This window comes from Bombus vosnesenskii, unplaced genomic scaffold (genome assembly GCF_011952255.1).
Source record: "Bombus vosnesenskii isolate JDL3184/JDL3185 unplaced genomic scaffold, Bvos_JDL3184-5_v1.1 scf7180000013272, whole genome shotgun sequence".
In the NCBI taxonomy this organism is placed as follows: domain Eukaryota; kingdom Metazoa; phylum Arthropoda; class Insecta; order Hymenoptera; family Apidae; genus Bombus; species Bombus vosnesenskii.
Window position 1 is genome coordinate 2281717 of NW_022882930.1, and position 13885 is coordinate 2295601.

The 13885-nt window shown below is 42.7% G+C and overlaps 1 protein-coding gene across 3 annotated transcripts in view; it reads left to right on the forward strand.

Moving 5' to 3' along the window:
* Positions 1–13885, forward strand: part of LOC117231471 (zinc finger homeobox protein 3-like) — a 288298-nt gene that overhangs the window by 198041 nt on the left and 76372 nt on the right. The window contains exon 1 of one of the 3 annotated variants that reach the window (XM_033489939.1): positions 9311–9408. The exons of the other annotated variants lie outside the window; for them this stretch is intronic. The gene's annotated coding sequence lies outside the window, so the exon portion shown is untranslated. Of the gene's footprint in view, positions 1–9310; positions 9409–13885 lie in introns of those variants that run through there. 3 annotated transcript variants of the gene reach the window in all.

A 13885-nucleotide genomic window follows, 5' to 3' on the forward strand; every position in this document is an offset into this window, starting at 1 on the left:
GGGTCGAACAGTTCCCGGTTCCCATAGTTTCGTGCTTAGATAGTTTTTCGGACGATGCGGTTAGTCATTAAGTCTTGACGTAAACGCACCATTCGAGGACGTCCCGGCACTCCGATCGTCTGACGGCGTCCTTTTTCTCCTTCTTCGATTGCTGACCAGAGGAAAGAGGGACACGCCGAGCACTCTCTAATTGCGACTAATTTCGTTAATTACCGTAGAAGCAGCGCGCGGCAGAGGCCACTAATTCGGGGGTCCTACATTGTGTCTAGACTTTAAACTACATTCGCGTATCCTGCCGGCTGCTCGACGCCGATCCCCCCATTCTTTTCATCCTCCTTTCCGTTTCTATCTCCCTCAATTATCCTCCGCTACTTCTCAACGTCCCCTTCCATATTTGTCTCACGGTTTTTCTTCGTTCTATTAGGATATAATAAAGTAGGATTATTCGAGTCACCAAAGCTTCCGCATCTTGCAATTCGATCTTGAACTTTGTACACGATAATAGGACTTGTTGCGTATTATGAAACATCATTAGCGTGTAATGTACCTAATCGCGTGTACTTCTCCAATACGTATTAACCAAAGAATAAGAAAATGTCGTGCGGTTTAGATCAAGCAAGAAAAAATATCAAATATGAGAAAATGATTGGAATGTCCTTATGGTAAGATTATTTGACTCAGCGAGAAGGTATTACGTTAATAAGTAACGAATATACACAGGTTACTGAATTATGAGAGTCACAATTAAGAACGTTAATGTTTATTAATAATTAATGATTATTAAGAATATTAACTATCCTTCTAGGAAGTTATATCTTCGCAGAAAACTATAGTTGTAGAATTTAGTAGTTTTACAATTCTCTACCATGATACGTTTACACAATTTGACTATGTACGATGAATTCTTTATAACGCGGAACGCTATCTTATGAAAAATAACAGTGAACTATCTTATAACATTATGATTCTCAGCCGTTTGGAAATGCGTATAATTTTTCAAAGGATTTAACTTCCGATGTTTCCCAAGGAGGAAAGTTGTTTGCAATAGTTATTTTTGTAGTTGGGTATGTGGATGAGGAGGCTGTGAGAGGAGAGGAAAGAGAAAGCGCGAACAACGAGTTATGGCATCCTGGAAATGAACTTGTCGGACCGCTCTGATTCTTATTGGAATTCTACTCCCCGCGTGGCTATTATTTCCTTCGAATTGACTTTTGCCCGATGATGGAGGAAACGGAAAACGGAAATTGGTAAATGTGTTTTGCGAGCGATGCTAATTGAAGTTGGATAAACATACAATGGATTTGTTAATCTGGAATGCTTCTAACGATATTCCAATACATTCGATGAATTTCAAATCAATTTTATCTTATTAAGCATTTAATTGAGCAGTCGATTTTAAAGCAACGAATTCAAACTAAAAACACCGATCGCGATAACGCACAAGAAATATTAATTACAATTAATCAATTGGCATGTCTCTAATGTAAAATACATCACCTAACTTTGTTTATATAGAAAACACCATAACAATAGACGAAGCCCAAACTTCAAACAATACCACAATTATCATATTTAAACTAACCATTATACAAATCTTCACAACCCTATATTACCTTCATCATTGCTCGTTGTTGTTCTATTAAGAAGATACGAATCGTAAGACAAATAATCTTACGAAATCTTCACCTCGATTACTTATCTCGTGATGGTTTTTCATGTAGCAGCACCAGCAACAATACAGTCGAACGATCAGGTAGATGGAAAAGAAGGAGGATTGTCGTAAGAGGAATGAAAGGCTTACGGAGAAAAGAGAGGAGGAATGGATGTCCTGAGAACGAAAAAATACTCTGGCTGATCCTAGACAAAGAGATGAAATCTTTCCATGTTCGCAGCTCTCAGCTGCGAGGACGTAAGAAAAATATTTTGCTTTGAATACCGATGGCTAACACCTGCTGGTATCGCCAAGTCCATTCTATCACCAGGTCCAGCGGCTACCTGACAAGCACAATTAAGGCGACTCTTTTGCCAAATTTCTCTTCTCTTTTTTCTTCTCGTTTTCTTGTTTCCTTTCGTAGGTCGTAGACCATTGTCTCTTGAAACATCAGGATCATCTTCATAACCGTGAACACATAGATTCCGAGAAACAACGGAGACAATAGAATGAATCATGCTGCGCGATTCTCTACCGTTGCTCGATTGTTGTCCAGATTTAACACAGATTTAGTGGGGGGAAGAAGTTTCTCGAACTTGAGCGACTTGACAAGATAGCGTCTCTCGACGGCAAAGCTAATTTTGATACTAATCTATCTGTCATCGCGTGTTATTTTAATATCTTTCCTGATGTTTAGGAATTTGATAAAGAGAAATCAGTACGTGACGTATCTTGTTGACGTTTATATCGATCTTTTCTCGTGGCGCAAATTAGTGCTCTTTTACTCCGTTATATTAATAAAAGTAGAATATTGTATTCTGTCTTGATAGAAAATTCTTTCAAAGAAATTGTGATTTTTGTATTAACGAAGAAGATACTTCGAAAATTGCAATTATCGCCCTTACGTAATGTGCTAGCTATCGCGACCATAGAACCATAAACATTCAAATGATACAAAAGCTATCCCACGATACTATAATCGTAAATAGCTTCTTTTCTAAACATTCTATTCGCTCTGGGCCTAAATAACCCCGAAGCGAAAACCACACTAATCCGCCTGAACAATCAAGAATTCTTAGGTCACGAACAACGCAGCCTCGAAACCTTCGAAACAACCTATTCGCGAAAGAGTCTCGCGAATTCTTCGCGTTCGTATCCCCACAAGCCCATTAAATTCTCACGTAATTCGTCACCCGTGTAACCAGCTCCATTATTTAACGAAACCGCGCACGAATCGGTGGCATTCGGACTTGGAACGGTTTCACCGGGACAAAACCTGACCTCACCCTCGCTCGGTGAATGCGAACTCGTCAGAAAATTACGTGGTCTCACGCGCGTGCACACGATTCGGAGGGTCGTCCCTGGTTGCGTGTGCATCGAGCACGTACAGGAGGGGCGGAGACAGCAACCCTCTCGAGGAAGGACGTTCTCTCGTCGACTCGTGAGACGCACGCAACGTGGCCTGTCGCCAGGTGAACGGTTCCTCGGGGCGAATCCTAGACGCAAAAGGGGTGAAGAATAGGATGAATATAGAGAGAAGAACGAGAGAGAAAAGAAAAATTTCGTTAGTGAAATGAGGAGCGCACGCTGGCCAGTGGTCTGCGCAACTTTTCAAGCGGAAGGAAACCGGACTGACCAGACTGCCGGGCGCCGTAAGTTTCACCCTCCTTTCGGTCGACGAACGCGAGCCACCGACCTTCTTACCGATTCGTACACGTTAGCCAGCTTAACCGACGAATAAGGATCGCCATCGTGTATTATGTTTGAAATCATAAATCTCGTCAAACTGGTCGATTCCGCGACCGTTTTCCTAACCGCGCAAGGGGTCGGTAAATAAAGAAGGGGTTCGAGTTGCGTCGGACTTTTGACTCAAATTAGTTGGTTGGTATTCTTGTACCGAATGATCGGAGGTTTGTTCTCTTTGCGTCGTCTGTTGGGTTTGGTGTTTGATTTGAAGTTGTTTTAAACAAATGGTAATTGTAGAAGTCGAATAAACGCGAAGAATGCGGTAATAGATGTTGGATTTGTAACATGTCGATATTGACGATATTCCGATAATCTTCTTCAGATTTTCGGCAATTTTTAATTGATGTCGTTCTCATTGACGAGTTTGGACGTCGTGATTTCTCGATTTTCTTTCTTCTCGTGGATATAATTCTCATATACCTGCGTATTTGGATCTATATTTGCGTCCACGCTTAACTTTTTCTTTATCGTTAGAGAGCTATCAGATACACGTTTATATCGATAGGCAAGAAGACGAAAAAAGACTCGTAGGTATCCGAACCAAACTAACAAAGACCATCATTCACGCATGCCACCGTAAAACACACGACTCTGGAAAAGTCAAGTTCACGAGCAAGGAGAATTGCCAGGAACCGAGGCGAGCACAACGTCGAATCGAAATCAAAGCCGGACTAGCGCGTTCTCTTCGTTCGTTGCTAGCTTTTACTGCCCGCAGAAATTTCCATAGGATTTAACCGGTGGCCGCGCGAACAGTTTCGCGTCGAGAGATTCTCTTTCGAATCGTTCGGATAGTTGTCGAGTAAAACGATAGTAATTCGATTTTACGGCCAGAACGGAGCGGAATCGTTTCGGGTTCCCAAGCGGCCGCGGCGTTTTTTTCGCGCGGAGCGTTTCCCACCGGCAGAAAGCGGATCGTCGGCTACCCTGTCGCTGTTTTAACTCTTTGTAATATTTCTCATAGTTCGGGCCACGGTCAGCGGCTCACGGTGAGCGCCTCAGCGACGACGTGGAATGCGTGGAGCTGGCCGCATACCGAAGTATCGCGGTACGTTTTGACGACCCCATAAAACCGCGCGGACGGACGAACCACCGCTCGACGCACGCTCCGATCCTTTGTATTTTTTGAGCGTCCTGATTTCTCTCTTTCCTCTGTTCTCCGTTTGTTGTCTCAGAGATGACGGATCGAAGGAAAGTGTTACGCTTCATATGGAATCTCTGATGCGAGGGTAGCAGGTATGATTAAGCTTCACGTAGGTAACCAAAATTCTATGGTTGCAGGTGTATAAGGAAATTCGAAGCTTTAACATGTAGAACTTTCGTATAAATTTCGACGTAAAGATATTTAAAAAATGAAGATCCTGCAGAAGCAATTTTGTGATATTTCTATTGGAAATTGAAAAATTCGTAAAAGCAACTATAAAATTGCAGGAAACACAGGATTAGGAAGGGATCATCACGGTACATGTAGATATGTTTTCCGCACCTCGGCGTTTACACACCAGATGTCGTACGAAAACTACTGGATACAGAGACGACGCATCCAATTATGATAAATTTTTATAATACGATAAACGAAATGTAATCGTTATATATGGATCTAGTATTGCGATATAAAGAAATTACATCTATCCATAGATGAGTCGTGTTCGAGGAATTTCGGTCACTCTTGACGAGTGAGAAGAGAATTAGATTTAATTACTTGGTGTTGGAAGTGATTTTAGAAAGGTGTAAAGAACAAACGATCTGTGGCGAAGTCCGAGTGAAACGTTGGAGAGATCGTGTGGGATGATAGCAGAGATTGGAATACTTGGAGGCTTTAAAGGTGGTTTATTATATCGTATATTTTATCGAGCTGGAATACAGAAGGAGGTTGGCTCTCTTTATGCGGGAAATGTGCCGGAAATTAAACTTTGAAGGGAAGAAAGTGTTTAGAATATGGAAAAAGAAGAAAGCTACGAGGAGAATCTCGGATTTGGATGAATTTTTCATAATGATAGGTCGGGAAAACTAAAATAAAACAACGTTATTCTTCCAAATCTAACTTCTTTCTCCTCTTGTATCATGAATTTCGTTATCACGAGATGAGACGAAACTGTACAAAATTGGCAAAAAGTTAAAAGGACTCCAAAATTAATTTTCCCTTAAAGTGTCTCCTAATTCTCTTTATTCGAATGAAAAACAGAGCGACCAAATTAATCGTTCATTTTCGTTCATCGTTACGAACTCCTTCACAAGCAAACCTTCCCTTCTTTCGGACAACTTTTACATCTCGTCTTAAATCACAACGCGAACATGAACTCCTCAACCCCACAATTTTTATCGCGGCTCTTTATTTTGCCACTTTCAAAAGAATCCATCCAGGATTCATAGAGAACAACGGATTTCCGAGCGTCACTAACGGGCGTGTTCTGTTCCAAAAACGAAAAAAAAACAATAAGAAAAGATAAAAAAAATAAAAAAAAAAAAAGAAACGAGAGGAAGCACACAGGTGATTCACCGGAACGAAGGAACGAAAGAAGGAATCGGTTTGAAGTCACTTTACGAGTTTCCCTTTGCTAGAGACGGGACACCTGGACGTCCAGGCATCGGAATCCTGAAAGTGCAGTAAAACTGGCCCCTTTTTAAACGAACACTACGTTCTTCCTCTGGGTCCATCCATTCACAGTTATCCTCTCCTATTCCCTGCTCTCTACGTTTTGCCCCTTAAACGGCCGGTTCAACCCCCTTCGAACGCTTGCTTTCCACCGGTCAGTCCGTAGACTAGAGTCTTCCAACGTAAACGTTTCCATAAAATTATCAGTAGCAGATTCTTTCCAATTGTGTAATGCATTCTTGAGACGCGAACGCTTTCCAAAATGCAATTAATTTCTATGTATAATATTCTAATAAGGAGTAAAACTGTTTTTCCTATTTTGAAAGGATATTTTCGACAAACTTGCTTCTTACCTCTTCATTCTTTTCGTTATCACAAGGTTGCTTCTCCCACATAGACGCTAGAATTTGATGGAATTCGGAGAAATCTAAATAGAAATTTGAGTAGATTTTATAGCACGATAATGGACATTTTTCTAATTTATATAATAATGTATTTTAATATATTTTTCCTACCTTATACGATACTTACAAAACGATACCTGTTTAATGTGCGTAAAGCAGTTACGGTACGTCGTTTAATTGGTAAAAGAAGAGGACTGTTTGCTCTTTTAATCAGGACTCGATCTGAAACAAGACGTTGCAATTAGCTTTGGTTCTAATAAACCGATTAGCGGACGGTCTTGAAACAAGATGGTCATGGAAACTTCTATAAGGCCTAGTTCGTTTATCTTCGTCTCCTTCTATAACAAAAAACGAACAAATCGAGTTAATTAGAGGCTAAAGAGAGCCGTGAGGTTCTAAGAGGCATCGACAGTCGTCCCTGACGGAAAACGAATTTACGCGCAAATTAACGGGCAAACGTTTCGGAAGCATGAAATCTCCTAAGCTAGTGATCAGTCACAAGTAACACCAACTCCTACCCACTTTCGTAGTGCCTGTGTTAATAAGTGTTAATACACGGTATCATTATAAATAGGTGAAGCACGGCGTACCAGCGAGGAAAACATTGACATTTTTCATGATCGTCTCTCATGAAGCGCTTAAGTCGAAGAAACGATGAGTCTTCCACTATGCTATAAAAGGACAGCTTCTTGTAGCTGGCTAAATGTCCCACAGAAACTCGTCATTCTCATTCAGAAACCCGATGGAAATCGCATTCTTGCGTTTTCTAGTTATCTTTCTCAGGAATAATCGCTGGTAGTTGACACAGCGAGGACGCCAGTACCAAGCACAATGGCGGTTGTCGTCGTTTTGCGCGAGAGGAAATACCGGTACCTACCTCGCTGTGCTTCGTACTAACCTTTTCAATTTATTCCGCGAAGAGGAACATTTTATAACATTTAGACTTACGTAGACGACGAATAAATCGCACATTTATACGAATTTTGTCAATTTTCCATTGGAGGGCGTAAACATCGTGGAAATGTAATTTCCACCGGATTGGATGATTCTCAAATATCCATCGTTACGCCGAACGGATGATAAAGAGATGCGTGGTGAAACGGAGACGGACCCTCGTTCCCGTTAACGAGACGCGACGAGTCACCGAAAACGCACTTGCTTCCCCGTTCAACACTCGTCCAAATTGATCCGGGCTGGACGGTCGGCGACGCGAGTCACAATTTAACAGGTTCTCCTGAAAAGGAGGAAATCATGCACAGACACACCGATAAACTCTCACATAGGGACCGGGCGGGCTGGTCGAAAAAAGGAAAGAGAACGAAAGTACACAACGAAGACGTCTACCGGCGTCTCCTGCCGTCGGAAATCCTGGATCTTCGATCGAGTCGGGCAGACGATACGTCCGGACGAGCGAGCGAGCGAAGAGGGAGAGCGAGAGAGGAGGCAGAAGAGAGCCTACCCCTCGGAGAGGAAAGTTTACCGGAAAGATATCCGGGAAGTTGCAAGGCAGGAGCAGCGACTCGCGTCCCTACCCCCACTCGGTGTTCCCGGTGTCTCAGCAGAGTCGTTCGCGGCTTCTGCGCTGTCGTGGCAGCGCTATCTTTGGCCGGTCAAGACCACGCTGAGTAGTAGGGGTAGAGACTCGGGTCGTGGTGGGAGAACAGCTCGGCAAGCTCCCCCACCAGGCAACGTCAACGCAGCATCCAGGGTCGGCGAGGCCACGCCCCGTCGCAGCGTAAGACCACGCCCAATTTCCCCCACTGTCACGGCGGCGATGATGCCGCGGTGCTCGCGGTGTGAGGGGTACGCGAGCGCGGCTTAGTGTAGCGGTGAGACGAATGGTGGGGATAGTCGGGACACGGAGCACACTCGGCCGTCCCGGTGTCATGGAGGGGTGGAAGCGGCCGGCTGCGGAGGGGCGGGGAAGCGAGCAGTTCGGCAGCGCGACCCGACGTGGGCACTTCGCTGTCCGGCCTTTCCTTCATTAAAATATTATTCCGTGCGTAGAAAGAGAGAGCCGCGGAGCCCGGCGAGCCCTCGCCGCCGTTTTCACGCCACGAGCAACGCACTCTCACCACCCCCTCGTCACGGGCCTCGTATCGTTCGCGATTATCGAGGGGTTGGACGCGGTCGCGGAGTTGGTTTTTTTCCTGCCGGTTGGACCGCCACACTCGTCAACGAGGATTATCGGCAAGTCCGCGCTGCGTGTGCGACCGAAGAAAACGGTGTTGCACAACGAGAATCGGTGTTTCCACGTAGTGCGTGACTTGGTCTCGGTCTCGTTCCGTGTCCTCTAGCCAGGCTGTGACGCGTCGCGCGGAACTCGTGTCCCAGAGGAGGCGAACAGAACCAAAAGAAGGGAAGGAAACATACGACTTGGCTATCATTCGACGCAACAACGTACAGACTACCATCACGAACATCGTCATACGGAATTCGCTTGGATTACCGTAGAGCGAATTGGTGAACCGGAAATTTGTCGTGAGCAACGAATGCCGGTTTTGTCACCTTTTCTGCGGAGTCTTAGATAACGAGTGTCGAAGTGTCGGGACGTGCTCGAATTTGATAGGATAGTTAGCGTGGTGTATTCCGTAGTAGGTCTTTGGATTTGGGAGGGTGATCATTTTACTATTAATCCTGTTATTATTGGCTCGTGGACGCCGCCGAAAACTGTGTGTGGTGCTTTTTAAACGTATTTGTATTTCGTATTTCTTGTTTCATCGAGTTCCCATTTTAGCGTAAATAACAATTTACGTTGGTATAGGTCTCTTTTACAACCCGGTTCCTTGTTCACGAACCGATTCCTCGTTTACGACTCGGGTCTTTGTTCACGACCCGATTTAATGCGAAGCAAAAGCGACCAACAAAAAGTGTTCGGACCTTCTGATCGCCAGTTGTTTACTTGGAAAAGAAGATAAAAAAGTATAAATATCGTGTTTCGATACAGTGTTTTGAGAGAAACAGTGCAACTGCTGCTTGAAGAGAAACTGGCAGCTCGCGGGATATGAACCCAGGTACGTGATCATCTTATGCCTACACAGGATGTAAATCCACTGTTAGTGATCTAGTTCGCGTTACGACCAGTGATTACTCTCTTTAGAGCGATAAAATCGATCTTATGGTTCTTGTTTAACTCGGCGGAATTGATAAACGTCATCCGGATCAATCGGAACGCAACATTGTGCTGTGACGTAAAGTGAGGTTCTCTAGAGGGTCGAAAAAATTTGTGTGTATGAATGTTCTTTGTGTTCTGGCTGTTGAATGTGAGTTGAGTTAATGCACAAAGTTTCTGTGAAGTATTCTGTGTAGAATCGTATAGTTGTTGGTCCCCGTCAAGATTGTATCGTAGTTGGTGAAAATCTCTTTCATGGTATTCCATTTTCCACAATATACACTTTCTCATCACTTCGGTTTCCACCGTGCATTAGAAATCATTCAGTTTGGCCCAGCTCGCGTCCGGTTCTCTCGCGACTCATCGTGGATCACGGTTATCTGGAGAGCATCGACGAAAACTGAAAAAGTGCATGATATTCAGGGAAATGACAAACAATATTTATCTTGAATACTTAAATTACAATTCTCATGGAAATTTCATGTCATTTTCAATCAGTGAAAAATGTTTTACTCCTCTATTGGTCATTAATTATATACATATATGGGAAGCTTTATTTTACCCTCAACAAGTGAAAAATATCATTCCAAAAAAAATCTTACGTTTCTTTATTACCTGCAAATTATAAAAGAAGTTCCGTTTTACTCTCCACCAGTGAAACATATTTCCCAAGGAGAAATCCTATAAGTATTTCTTTATTATCCATTAATTGTGTGTGAAAGTATTACATTTTACTCTCAATCGGTAAAACAACACCATTTGAAAAGGAAAACTTATATTTCTCTGTTATCCGCTAATTATATCGTAACAACGATAACGATCGTGTTTGGAACGATTGCTCTCGTTACGCTCGTATCGCAATGCGTTGGAATCCACCAGTTTCACAGGGAATTCGACGAATTCACCGGGCGTCGAGCGTTCCTCCCTCGCGTCGAAATTTCAACCGGTTCCGGTGAACGTTAGTCGCGTTCGTGTGTTCGGGAGGTGCGTGCAACGAGCGCCGGGAACGCGTTGGAAACGCGTGCGACACGCCAGATTTCGATTCGTGCGCAGATAAGGAAACCGGTATTAGGGACCCTCTCGAGCCGGCGAGCCCGTGATACGCCCGTCGCGATTTAGATATCCAGCCTTTTGTTTACCAACATCGCACTCAGACGAAGTGGAGGTTGCACACCGCGATTAGGATCCGCGAAAAAATCCGTGTAATCCGGCTTGTTCGATAACGCTCCACTTTCAATGCCAATAACGTCAGAATCAATGTCGATCTGTCTCGAGCTGTCTCGTTGAATCCGAAGGTATCATTTCGAGTTTTTCGTGTTTGAAAGGTGAATAAGTGATGGAGAAGTGGCAGGTATTTAGATGTAGGTAGAACCACGCGATCGTTAATCGTAGGTATGTGTTCACGAGAATGAAATTGAAGTTTGCAGAGAAAGAATAATCTCGTGTGTGAACGCAGGTGTTTTGAGTTTGGTACCAAATTAAGTGACAGTGATATTGGAAATAATAGTTACTTTCAGTTCGTTCTGTATCTTTTGATAACTGTGAAATGTTGATGTGCCTGTTGGTAAATTCTCCTTTGGTTTCCATCAAAAATGTATTCTTGCTTTTGTTGGAAATCGCTTCGAAAGTTTGAGTTAAAGAACGATTCTGTAGTTTAGTAGGGATATTGATAAGTATTACAAAATTGTGTCAGATTCTTTAAAGATAGAATATGAGGAAGGATCTTAAATAAATAAAAACGATCTCTTACAATTCGATACCTTAAAGAGATTTAGTCAATCCGAAAATAAAATTCTGTCAAACATTGTATCTCTAATGCCATCTTTATCCTCCATCAAAACTATCAATACATCCATAGTAGAATTTATATTTTGTTCCACCGAAACCAATCCAGGTTTCCATATACCTTCGAATTACCTAAATCTTGCTGAGAATTCAAAGATACCATCCGACTCTTGTTTCTCTCCTTGATCCACCCACCTAAATCTGTACAACCATGGAAGAAAACCACCCATCCAAAAGAAACCGGACCGGACAGTTGATCCCGAAGGAATTCCATCGAACGAATTTCTTTCCTCCGATTTTCACGAGCGAACTATTCAATTATCTGTATTCGGAGACGCGGATGCAAAGGTCAGCGAAGCATCGACGTCGAAGGCGAAGCGTATCCGTTCCAGGCGCTCATTGTTACTCGAGGTTGTTCGATAGGGAAGCTTGCACGCCGGTGTTTCCATAAACAGCGAATAATTCGGTGCCGCTTTCTAGCCAGCCATTGTGACCGACCTTTTTTGCCCCTGTCTCGACGCTCTGTCTCGTTTCACCTATCGATAACGAGACGTAGAAGTTAACTCGACCTGTGAAAACCCCTAGAGACGACCACATATTCGTCCTCTTAGGGAGTTGACCTCGGTCTGAAAAGTCAGGTTGCCGGTTCATTTCCCACCGTCATTAGACGATTTATTTCTCTAAATCGAAGCCCGCCGGGCTAATTAATCGTGATTAGCTCGGCGAGGCAACGTTCGTTCGGTTTCCTGGTGTTGGTTTGCCGCGCGATGCGTGCGCAATTAATTAAAGGCCCGCGCGGTTTGCATCTGCCGGGTGCTTTCTCGAAAGACAATTTACCATCGGGGTCAACGGTATCGCGTTGCCCGATGGTGCGCCGCAGCTCGTGCGTAGCCGGGCCTTTATTCGTCGCCCACGAAGCGGCCTGGCTGCCTCCAGCGGCCGACTAATTAACCGCGATTGATATACGCCCGGCCCCCCGCGCTAGAAACTCTGCGATCGCTCGCGCGCATGGCCCGCGAGCCACCGACACCATTGCAACGTTATGAGGGAATCTCGAAATTTATCGCGACACCGGACACCATCGGCAACGACGCTGAGAACGACCCGGGCGACGCGCGCCAACGACCCATTCTCTCCGCATTCTGGTTGCTCGACCAACTTTCGATCGGAGATTAGGAATCGAACGAATGCGGAACATGATAATTAGATCGCGGAGATTTATGGAATTCATATTTTTATGAATCAAAGAGTAGATTAGGGTAAAGCACTAAGAGTAGAGCAGAGTAAAAGCGTTGAAAGCGCAGAATCTAGGTAGAAAAATTTTTTTCTCTATTAATACTAGAACTACCGAACCTATTCATCAAAATGACGAGCTTTAGATCTTTTCTGACTATTATTGAAAGGATACGAATATTTCTGCTAAAATTAACATTGATTTTTATTTAGACGAAGCTCAATTACCATGGATATGCTTACTTTATTTAATATCGTTTGAATTATACCGATTTATACGTAGAACATTTAGCTACAAATTAAAGATCGATGGTTCTGGTGTTAAATATTACGAGTACTATATTTTGGATATTTCATATATTTTTGTATCTTATGTTCGTTCTGTACGTTTGCATCTTCAAATTTTCCACAAGTGCATAGAAATCCGCAGTGTAGTGATAATTGGTAGGTGGTTTGTCGGTCTTTTTTCTTTTTGCAGATTGAATTTTAAGTTGACTCGAATTTAGGTGATATTCTTTGAAATGTTTGTACAGCGGCTGCGGAAGATGTTTCGTTTAAATATTTACTTGAAAATTAATCTCTCTGAATATATTTCCCACAAAGTGGTGAAACTTGCATAAATGTTAGTTGAATCAAGTAAGAGATGACGTAAAATATGTTTGAACGCTAAACCGTAGTCGGAAGCTTGCAATAGCTTGTTATGTACAATATCGAACTCAAGTGAAATACACGATGTATATCTCTGATTGTAGTTCCTTATCCTACAAGGTTCAAGTAGATACTTCTTTCATGGAATCCGATTCTTTCAAATATCAAAGTACTTTTAAGTACATTCTTGAACATTACACGTGTAATTCAAGTAGGTACTTATATGTCTTGTAAATAGAGAAAAAGTTACTAATCGAGTTTCACGAAATTAAACGTTTGTATTAATATTTGTCATTCACGAATGTATATATAATAGAGAGAGATTAAAGTTGATCCGATTCTTAATTTTTTTTCTACAAAAATTAGTGAAATTATGTATTACTGGGATCTTTTTTCTATATAAATATCGGAGAGCACTGAATTGTTCGAAGATTTGAAAGAAAACTAAATGTATAGTGGAATGGTAATTCTTGGAACATTGGTTATTGGTACGGTAGGTTTTCCTATGATAAGGCTCGTTATTGATATCTATGGCGGATTAGAGATAAGGGGAGATACAGAATTTGATGGAGTACTCCACCCAGTGTCTTTTTTTCTAAATACTTGCAGCGATAAATGGATTATGAGTTCTAAGGTATCTATATTTCTTAGGTAGGAAATAACAAGAAAGAATAAGCAGAGATTTTACAATGCTACGCTTTCTGTTTGTCTCA